We start from the raw sequence: 11,338 nt of genomic DNA, 5'->3' as shown, positions 1-11,338 counted from the left end.
GCAACAAATCAAATTTGAGTGATTTCACAAAATTTAGCAAAGTGTTTGATGAAATGACTCAAAGAAAATAGACTTTGGTTTTTCTACAGTTGGCTCTCACAGTTTTCAAAGGGGATTGCGGAATTAATTGCCTTTTAATATTGGTTTGCAGATTGCAATGATAATAAGAACATTTTAAAATTGATCCCAACTTTCGCCAATCCCAAACAATCAAGATAAGACATCAATCTCAAATTTGGTAAACAAGCAAGTTAAAAGCACTACTATGCTGACTGGAATTTGGTCTGGATCAGTAATGCAGCAGAGTAATTGGTTATTTGCAAGTTTAGACAAGTTTTTAAGATGCAAACATTGATGTCTAACCAGTTATATAGATCCCACACGGTACAGAACAAAATTTCAATGTGTCACTTCCCAAAATATGGTCAAACAAGGTGTTCTAGGTAGTGGTACTGGACATTTTCTAAAATTTGACCATTTGAACAGTAAATGCCAACTTTGATTCACTTAATACAGATGTTTAATCACTCAATTCACTATGAAACAACTGTATTGATGTAAGGATAGTTCTAGTTGAGGAATTCAAGCACAAATGAGGAAGTGGCATGATGATTTTGTGCATTTGTGATAGTTTGACCATAAAATCATCTTAGACACATCTTAAATGATCAAACAAAGTTGACTTGAGGTGTTAAATGCACAAACTATAGCCAATGTTCAATTTCACCACTTGAGTTGCTAAGTTATGCAGATTTCACAAAATTGCAGCACTTGAAACAGATTTAATGGAAGCAAAATTATGCAGACCAGCAATTGATGAAAAAAAACAAGTGATCCTAATTCTAGATCTAACTTCAGAAATTGAGTTAGAAGAAAGCTTTTGATCTAGAACAACACAAAGAACACAACACGGTGCATAGCTGAAATAGAACACTTTTTAAACCAGATTTTGATTAACTCACTACACGTTTTTGCAAATCTGTGATGCGTGAGAATTATAAGCATTTGAAACACGTTTAATATCATTAAGCAGACTTGCTCACAGCTTGAAACATCAAAAATCTGGACAGAAACAGAAAATAGTAAATCAAATCAGAGAATGCTATTTTCTGCAGAATTTTCAGCGTGAAACCATGTGCTTATGCTTTTGAGGCTCAAATGATCAAAGCTGACTTGGTGTCTTTGCTTTTTAGATCAACATATAGCTTAGCAAAGTCACTAGTCTCAATGAAAAACGAAAGAAAATGGGTTTGAACAGAATCAAAATAACATGACAGTGACAACACAGCAAAATATTTTGCACATGACTGACAAAACTGGAGAAATGAAAAAAACGGAAGCTGGAAATGAAGAAAACTAATGATTGCACCGATTAAAATGTAAAAAACACGCTAGAGAACAAGTGAATGAACAATATAATCCACTCAAAACCAGGTGTACATTAGAAACTCAATGGAACAGTGAACATAGAAGCAAAGACAGTGCAGAAAGTTCATGACAATGTGGATTTGAAAGAAAGGAAACTTAGCTTGAGCGTGATGCAGAATCTAGGCTCTGAATACCACTTGATACATCCACTCTAGATGTATATCTTCAGATCCATGAGGTTGGAGACTTGGAGACGCAAGCTGCAGCCAGAACTCAATTGAACAGCAACGGCAGTAGAAGTTCCAGATGCAGTGTCGAGAATGGCAGCAGAGGAGCTGTTTCAATGGAGGTGTTTGGGTTTATGGCAGCGGAGGATAGTAAATTTCAATGGCTATTTGGAATGGAGGAAGCTTTGTATGGAATGGCTATAACTCAGAAGGCCCTCACACATGGAAGGAAGTTGCAGAGGAGAAAGCAAAGCATAGGGTGACTCTTGGAAAGGAGAAATTGGCAATGCATTTTAGCAGAGATTTCTTACTATCATCCAAAAGTGAAGATACAAACTATTGAAGGTCATGCTGTCACTGGGATCAGTATTGGACCTCTGAAATTATTTTGCCAGCAACTACTAGGACATGTTCCACCGGAAAATACTATCAGGGGGAACATGATAAAATTGTCCTGGCTGAATAATACATTTCGCCAGTTACCTGATGACGCCTCCGATGAGTTAGTGGAACAACACGCTAGAGCGTACATGTTGATGCTAATTGGCAGCATACTAATGCCAGATACTTCTGCAAGCATGGTACATTTGATGTATCTACCACTTTTAGCTGACTTGCAGATGGTGGCAAACTATAGTTGGGCATCTGCAGTTCTTTCCTGTTTATACCGTGCCCTTGATCATGGTACAAGAGTTGATCAAGACAATATTGGCGGCTGCATGAATGTAAGACCCGAGAAAAATGTAGAGTTTATAAATAAGTCTTAAATATGTTTTATTAAAATTTTACATGATATTACAAGGTGTTATACAATTCAGTTGGTGTGCAGGTCTTGAGAATAACATAAAGTTCTATATTATTTTGTTGATATAAGTGTAAGACTTGCTATCGTTTTGATGGTTAAATTTGTGATGTGTTATATTTTAGTGTGATGTGTTGGCTTGTTGCTAAAAATATTTATTTAGGATTGAATGTAAAATAGTTGAGTTCTTAAAGAGAGAGTTTCTTGTGAAACATTTGTTTGATTTTACTTATATTTTCTTAAGGGCAAGAATGTCTTCTCCATTTTGTGATTGAGGTGTGAAAGTTATAAATAAGGGTGTGGAAAATAAAGAAAAGTACTTTAAATAATATAAGTTAAAAATTAGGAAAAAAAAAGGGTAGGAGGTTATTTTGTTAAAATCACCTGAGATATTATAGGAAGCACTACCTAGGTGGTTTCTTTTAATTATAATATGATTTATTTAAAAAAAAAGGAGGTTTATAAAAGAAAGGAAAAGAGATTACGTTAAGAAGGGAGTGAAAGAGAACAAGGAGCATCGTAAATTAGAAACTTTCTTTGAAGAAGATATAGCAGAAGTGTGAAGACCTATTTTGATTGATACTCTATAATTGGCTAAGGTATGGGAAGTTTACCTTGAATAATTATTTATTTGGTTGATAGATAATAGTTTTGAATGTTTTGAACAGTTTATTAAAGTGCTTGATTGTTTGAAGAATTATGAGATTATGTAATCTTTCTACCATGAAAAATGTTTCATTGATTTTCGTTTATGTGCATTTATAATTTAATTTGGCAAATAGATATTTAAATGATGGTTGAAAGAAAAGTGAATACTGGAATAAAAGAACGAATTAGGGTTTATAATTTCTTTTGAATTATAATTAATAATTTATAAGAAATTAGATTTTTACTTTTATAATTAAGCAATTACGAGCAGTGAGGTCTTTCCTTCTTAATGACAATTAGAATTATATTAGGAATCATATTTTTCTTCTAATTATAATTAGAAGTTTATTACGATTAGAATTTCAATTTATAAATAATTGAATCCTAATTAAATTCTTTCTCCACTCAGATTTTCCCTACCTTTAATTGAATTTCCTATTGAATTTCATATTGTTAGTTCTAATTTGAAAATAGAGCTAAGAATCCTAAAAGAAGAATCATTTTCCAATCTTGGTTCCTCTCGACAGGCCCAGTGCTGGGGTGTCATCGTGGGTCTCGCTGCAATCTAGGGAGGGTTTCCTCCTTCTCTTCAGCCTTGTTCATGTTTGCATCGCAAGGAGGGAGGCTCCCTTTTTCTTTTCCTCTTCTGCTTCGTCTCACAGGGAGAGAGACGTTGTTCTTTGCCTCGTTTTCTGGTTTTGGTTTCGGGTTTTTGCAAGGCAAAGGAGGAGGTTTCGCTTTTCTCATTTCTGTCTGGGTTTGTGTTTCGTAGGAGAGGAGGTTCCTTTCCTCTCCTCTTTTTCTGGCCATTCTGACAAGGAGGTTCGTTCCAACGTCTAAGCAATGAGAGGAGCTCGATTTGTCGGCGTTCTCGTAGTGATCGGGATCGCGGAAGCTCCCTCTTTTGAAGCAACCTGTGACGGTAGCAGAATGGGCTGCATTCTTGATTCACGTTTCTGATTAAGGTTTCTCTGAAATTGGGAATTTTGGGAGGTTTTGGAATCTGTAATTGCAAATTGGGGGTTTCTGATCTTGTTCTTCTAATTTGGGAATTCTCTTTTAAGAGCGTTGTTCTTGTTTTCACAAATTGTGTTTTGGGATCAGAGTTCTGCTTTGGGAAAATTATTGAGTTCTTGATTCCGTAATATTCCATTTGAGGTTGATGATCGAGATGTTGGGGATCTGGCTTTCAGATTCTGTTTTGAGAATGAGGTCCCTGTTTTGAGTTCATGACCTTAGGGTTTGAGTGTAGGGTGTTCGAATTAAATATCTGGTTTGGCTCTTCGTGTGATCGGAGGTTGAGTTTCTTGAGCTCGCACCTTTGAGTGCTTGGTTTCGTGGTGGTTTTCACCTTCGAGGTGGCCAAAGAGTATGAGCACCTGTTCAGGTTGAATGACAGTGGGCCGTGGGTTGATGTGGGTTGAACCTGCTTGGGCCTGCTCAAGCCCATAGTTGAACTTTGTGAAACTCAGATTTTTAGAATCGTTGAGATAGAATGTTTAAAAAAAAGGTAAGGGATAAAGAGGAAGTAACGAAATTTTAAATATATTTGGAAATCGAAACGGTAGGGTCCAAAAATAAAAGATTATGTGTGGGAATTAAAATCAATTAATTAATAGATACGAAATTGGAAATATGAAATAAATATTAATGAGTTTTAAGGATGAAAATAATGAGATTACAATCATTAATTAGAATATTAAATTACTTACCGATTTTAGTTTGATAATGGAAGAAAAATAAGGTGATTATAATCTTTAAATAGATCAGTAAATGTTTTATTATTTTTGGTTTATTATTAAATGTTATTTATTTATTTATTTTGATTTATTGTTGGAGTAGAATTCATATGGTGTTTATGTTGATTAATTGGGAATTTGATTTTAATGTTTGATCAAAATAATACATGATATATTATTTTGGATTGTTAATAAATTATATTTGGTTATTGTTTGTAATTGATTGTTGAATGAAATCTATTGAACACATTATATTCTTGGTTGAGACTTGTGAATTAATAAGATTAGGTAGAAAAGGAGAGTGATTGCTTTGTTTAGAAATCCGATAAACTTTGACTAATGATTGAAATGAGTGAGTGTTGAAGTTGGGATAAATGAGTGTTGGAATTGTACCTAAACAAGTGGTTGATCGATGAGCGTAAGAGTGAGGGATAAGTTCGCTTTCTGTACCTAGTAAAGCCTGAGACTATCGACCGGTCGAGATAGCAACTTCCTTTGGCCTTGTGTGCGAAAAGGGAGCGCCCGGGTATTGAGCCCTCCTTGTGTGGGGGTGATGGTGTTTGCCTTGTCCTTGTGTGGCAGGAAACATGTTCCTTAGCCAGGTAGGCGGGACTACTCGATCAGACCTGTAGGAGGGGCTACAGGGGACTTGTGGGGAGGCCACAAGTTTGAGGTAGGGTACAGGAGTGTGACCGATTCTTTTCACTATGGAGTTATGGTATTGTGGAGGCTCATGGTGTGATTCATGATGAAGGATTCATGATGGGGTTAGTTCTGATGGAGGTACATGTGAAGCTGATTGTGGTTACAGTATTTGGAAATGATTAGTTAATGGGAATGTTGATTATGTTCATAGTATAGAAAAAATTATGTGAGTAAGGGTAACATTGTGAATGAATGATATTATTATTATTAAGTTGTGATTACTTATCTTGTACATATTTTTATTGTCATTGGTTGTGTTTATGGTAGCTTACCCATATTGGTTTATGTTTGTGGTTGTGTGTGTCTTGCGATGATCGTATAACTTTTGGTTATACGGGAGCAGATGTTGCAGATGATTCAGATGCATGATAGAGATGCGCGAGTGGGAAAAAGGACTTATGTCAATTAAAGTTTTCGTGCTATAAATGTTAGAGACAATGTAATCGAGTTTATTTTATTTTGTCTTTATTTTACTAATTTCGATATTTTATAAGTGGATTTCCGCGATGATATTATGATTTTAAAAATTTTAAATTTTCCCTAAAAATTGAGACATCCCAAAAATCGAGATGTTACAATATTGTTACAGTGTTAGGCATGGGAAAGAATAACATGTATTGCTCTGCAAATACATGAGGTAAATCAGGACAACATTTATGGCGGTGCTGTTTTTCCATTGGCGAAAAGATGGTGTCGAACAACACAATCAATTTTTCGCGACACCACAAATTTACAGCAATTTCGTCAGAAATTGGATGACCTTACACCGAAACAGGTATTCTACATTTCAATATTTCGACCTAAATATACCATAAATTATTTTCTAACCAATTATTAAAATATTTCAGTTCCTATGGACTCCCTACCGACGTGATTAGATTCGTCACATGATTCCAGTCCAACTGCCCCCCACTTCTCGAGCAGTTGTGCCTCTTATATGTTTCTCAGTTGTAGAATTCCACCACTCAGACCATGTTATGCGTCAATTTGGATTTCGACAACTTGTCCCACAACCATCGATAAATCTGGACGACATACATAAAGAGGATATGAGAGGACGAGCAGACTGGGATTGGTAAGAACACCATAAACAATGGATTAGTTTATGGAATGACCGTCAAAATTGTATCTTTAACAGTGTTCCATTCCACAGAAATGGTCACTTGCGTGACGATTCTGAGTATATGCAGTGGTACATAAGTCATACAATTCGTTATTTAGCTCCAATTGAAGATGACTAATCGGACGAAGAGGTTAAACTATATTTGTATTTTTTCATTATGTAATGTTTATTATTTCCTGCAAAACTAACCTCAATATTCTTTTCAGCAGTATGACTTGGATCAACAACAACATTTTCAAGCACCGTCTACATATCGTTCATCACTACCATACGACGTCCCACAAAGGTCTTCCTTTGACCACCTGCAATATCCATATCCAACTCAGTATCCTCAAGGTGGACACTCTTATGGTTATTATTCACCATCAACACCACACAGTGCAGGTCCATCAACATTTACTGCGAGTCCTTCGCATCATTTTGGAACGTCTACAATGACTCCATCGTTTGCATACGAACACGCTTCTTCGTCATAAAACGTTTATCGCTTAACAATGGATTTCCAAAACGAACAACATTCCATTGAAAGAGAAGACGAAGGTACGCAATCTCTGCAACCACAAAGACGAGGGCAACGCCAAAGAAGAAGACCAACTTGTGGGACTCGAGGACATAGATAAACCTTAACAAATAATATTTTATCATCTACCATGTATGTTTAACAATTAATAAAAATTTATTCTCATAAAGAATATTGTGTAACTTTCAACTAAGAATATTGTGTCATAGAAATTTATTCTCATAAGAATATTGTCTAACTTTCAACTAAGAATATTTTTTCATAACAATATTTTCTCTCCAAAAGAACTTTAAATTTCCACACTATAAATACCACCATACCAATACAAACTCACAACATAGAACCTCATACCATACATTGATTCCCATTCTTATTTCTTCGTACTTCATCTCTTTTCAAAAAAATAACATGTACACTGATGATGTTTATGGCATGAACGCCACGTCCACAGAAAACATATATAACTCATACCTTGCTGCCTTATTTCAAGACGGTGAAAGTAGGAATGGGAATGATGGGGTTGAGTTTATATGTGACCATCCAAAATTGTTTTGCATCCCATACGACTGCACCCACAAACTCCTTAAGGAAAAAGTTTGCATAGCATCTGAGAAACCCACTAGCAAAGCCATCAACAACTTGTACTTCCGTCAACCTAAAATTCAAGTTGATCAAACAATCTCCTATGAAGTCGTTAAGCTAGGATCAGATGAAGATGTCACACAAATGATAACATGTAAGTCTCACTTTCCTGTTAACGCAGTAATAGAAATTTATGTTACATGGGTAAGATCTCCGGACCAAATCATGGGTCTTATGATTCCAACAAATGCATCATCTTCATCCACGGCTCCAACAAATGACATTCCAAACTCACTGATAATAATTTATTTCGGAGGTCAACTTAAAGGTGCTGGAATCATAGAAAGTCAGTTTAGTTACGGGCTCAAATTCCGATCAGATGCAAAAGTCACCACCTCAACAATCACAATATCTCATTCAATGAACTCCATTCTCAAATAAGTGAAATTGTGTAGTGTGGAGATAGAAGAGTTGTCACGTATATCGACTATCGTCGTTTAATCAAGGTACGTAACAACCATCTAATTCATGATACAACTTCCATAAAATGTGATAATGATATTGCACATATGATTGGACGTTGGCAAAAAGCACAAACTATTGATAGGTCTGTTAAACGTCCAAACACGTCTCAGTATATTGAACTATTCGTCAAAACAATAGATATACGTCCTCCAACTCAATCTAAGCACTACGAGGATCTTAAAGATTCGACTTACACGGACGAAGACGGACAAACAAGAACAAGATTCATATACCCTTTACGTCAATGGTAATCTGTAATGTTTAACAATCTTTCTACAAAAAAGAAGGGATTTACCGACGGACAAAAGCCCTCGGTAATGACAAAAGGCCGTCGGTAAACGCACCTTACCGACGGCTTTTCGACGGCTCCAAAGCCGTTGGTAATTTGCTTGTCGGAAACCCTACCGACGGCCTTCGGGCCCTCGGTAACACCGAGGGCCTTAAAGCCCTTGGTAATATCGAAGGCCACGAGGCCGTGGGTAATACCGAAGGCCATGAGGCCCTCGGTAACGCTTTCCGAAGTGTGTGTGTTTAGCGACGGCCTAGAGGCCGTCTGTAATTTAGACAGTCTTTTGCAGTCGAATTTGCTTCTTTATTAAACGCAAAACCTGCAAAATGAAAAATCAACAATCCCAAACATCAATTTATCCAGACAACATCAATTCAAATGTAATCATTCAACATTCATCAAGAAAACTTCAATCATTCTAAGTTTCCAAAAGATGATAAGTGTCAAAACAAAGTTTAAATGCAATCCCAAACTTCTAAGTTTAAATGCAAAACAAAGTTTAAATGCAATCCCAAACTTCTAAGTTTAAAATGGAAAACAAAGTTTGATACTAAAATACTAACTTCAAAGTTTGATAAGTGTCAAAGTTCTTAAAAAAGAAAACCTAACAATTTTTTTTCTAAAGTTCCTAAATATCAAAACCTATGATAACCATCAGGATTAGGATTATCACGATCATTAGAATCATCACTATCTTCGTCTTGCACAACCGTGGTCTGGAAAGGAGGCTGCTGAGGTGGACAGGGCTGCTGGGATGATGATGGGGCGATATGTCCTTGCTGATGAACCAATGTCCTAACCAGATTTTCCAGATTTTCAAATCTGGCTAGAAGTGAATCATAAGCATCTTTACTGACGACATTGTTGGGGTCAAATGTGGTAGAGGTAGATGGTTGATGTCTGAATATACCTCCTCTTCCAGCACTATAATGAGAGGCAAGTTGCCCTACCCCATACAGTCGTCCTTTCTTTTTTCCCCCGAACGTATCAACCCAGCATTGGGTCCTGATCGTTTCTTCATCAGCATCTACTCTACCATCAGCACCAGATCCCTCCTCTGGTCTCGCCTGTGTCAATCTCGCAGAAAAATCTTCCTATTAAATAAGATAGAAAACATCAGTAACATTAATTTGAAAGTGTGAAAAAAGAGTACAAAATTGAATGTTGTTAAAAAGTTTACTTACAATGGTCTTGCGAGACCTCTCATCAACATATTCACCAGTCCCCTTGCGAATATGAGTCTGTGTAAAGACCTCATCAACATGAACAACCCGTCCAAGCACCGCTGCCTGTGATATTTTAAAACATACGAATGACACATATATTAATTTCAAAGTACATGATGTTATTGAGTTATTGATAAGAAAAGAATCAAGATTTTTACCATACGAATCGCATGTTCATGTGTGGTGATGGATCCTCCAGTATGCAGTGCACCACCTTTTTCTGATGCCCTATTTTTTTGGGCGGTAGCACATTTAATGCGATATTGTGGCGTATTCCAATGCGCCAACAATGAATTCCATATGTGCTCCCCTACCCAATGGGGGCGTTGTCCTGCGATCCGGGCATCTCTAAACATTTCTGATAATCGGTGAGATGCTTTCATGTTAAAGTTTTTGTGAATTTGAGTTTCATGCTCAGCTGCCCACTGTAGCTTTTGCTGTTACAATAGATAATGTTAAAATAAAGCAAATGAAATTCCTATTTGAATATGGTGATGCAAGATGATTAAGTAACACATGGTTTTACCTTAAATCTCTCCCAAAACAGTTTTTTGTCGTCGTCAGAGATTACTCCCCATGATGCCCAGGGCTGTAGAAATTGTTGCTTAATAGTCCTAGTGATGGCCTGTGAAGCAACTCTAGAAGGAAGAAACCTGAAATATGAATGTAAGAAAGTTATGAATGTACAACCATAGTAAGATCAAAAATTTAATGCAAAATACAAGACTAAGAAGAAGATATGGTATTACCCTTTTCCGCACGGCTCAATGAATTGTCGATCATGAGGAGTAGGATCATCCAAATCAGCAGTATCAGTAGGATCAGCAGCATCAGTAGATGGCTGGTGTACATCTGGAGATGGTGTAGAAGGTGGTGTGGGGAAAGAAGAGGGATGAATATATGGTGTTTGCCCTACCACTAAAGGAGTAGGCACTACAGTAGGAGGTGTGAGCCCTATAGTAGAAGGAGTGGGCCCTATAGTAGAAGGTGTGGGCCTCACAGAAGGTGTGGGCGCCGTAGAAGGGGGTGGTGGACGTGAGGATCCAACATCTGGTCGAGTTCTGGCATTGGAAAATGGTATCTCCGAAGGAACTCTAACAACGTACTTCGCCTTCCTAGCCTTTTTTACCGTCTTGCCCTTGTCAGGACGTGAAGGCTCCTGCCCTGACATTACTATAATTTAAAATATATAAATAAATAGACAATTAAACGCAAAGTAGACAATTTGTATTTAATAAATGATTTAATATTATATAATCGTGAATCGTAGAAATGTCAAAATACAAGCATTTAATTAATTCAATCGTCTTCATCATCCTCATTGTCATCATTGTTTGATGCGTCACTATGATCATCATAGTCATCATCATCATCTTCATCGTCATCTTCTTCGTCATCTTCAAGTTCTTCATCATCGTCGTCTTGTTCTTCATCTTGTTCTTCTCCTTCTTCTTCATGTTCTTGTATCTGTCCTTCTAACTCTTCAGCATCACCATCGAAGTCTTGCAATGCAAATACACCTTCAACTTCAATAATTTCATTTCCATGTGTCATTTCATCAACTTGGAAAGGGATATCGTCTTC

General features: G+C 36.7%; 1 long non-coding RNA gene across 1 annotated transcript; it reads left to right on the top strand.

The window, feature by feature from the left end:
- Nucleotides 1–6,486: 6,486 nt before the first annotated feature.
- On the top strand, nucleotides 6,487–7,009 carry LOC111242759. The gene is made up of 3 exons (XR_002670028.1): nucleotides 6,487–6,564; nucleotides 6,643–6,742; nucleotides 6,819–7,009. It is a non-coding gene; the product is annotated as an uncharacterized LOC111242759 (long non-coding RNA).
- Nucleotides 7,010–11,338: the final 4,329 nt, after the last annotated feature.

Source organism: Vigna radiata, chromosome 11, assembly GCF_000741045.1.
Source record: "Vigna radiata var. radiata cultivar VC1973A chromosome 11, Vradiata_ver6, whole genome shotgun sequence".
Taxonomy (NCBI): Eukaryota; Viridiplantae; Streptophyta; class Magnoliopsida; order Fabales; family Fabaceae; genus Vigna; species Vigna radiata.
Note: the sequence above shows the minus strand (reverse complement) of the source record. Positions and strands in the feature narration are given on the sequence as shown.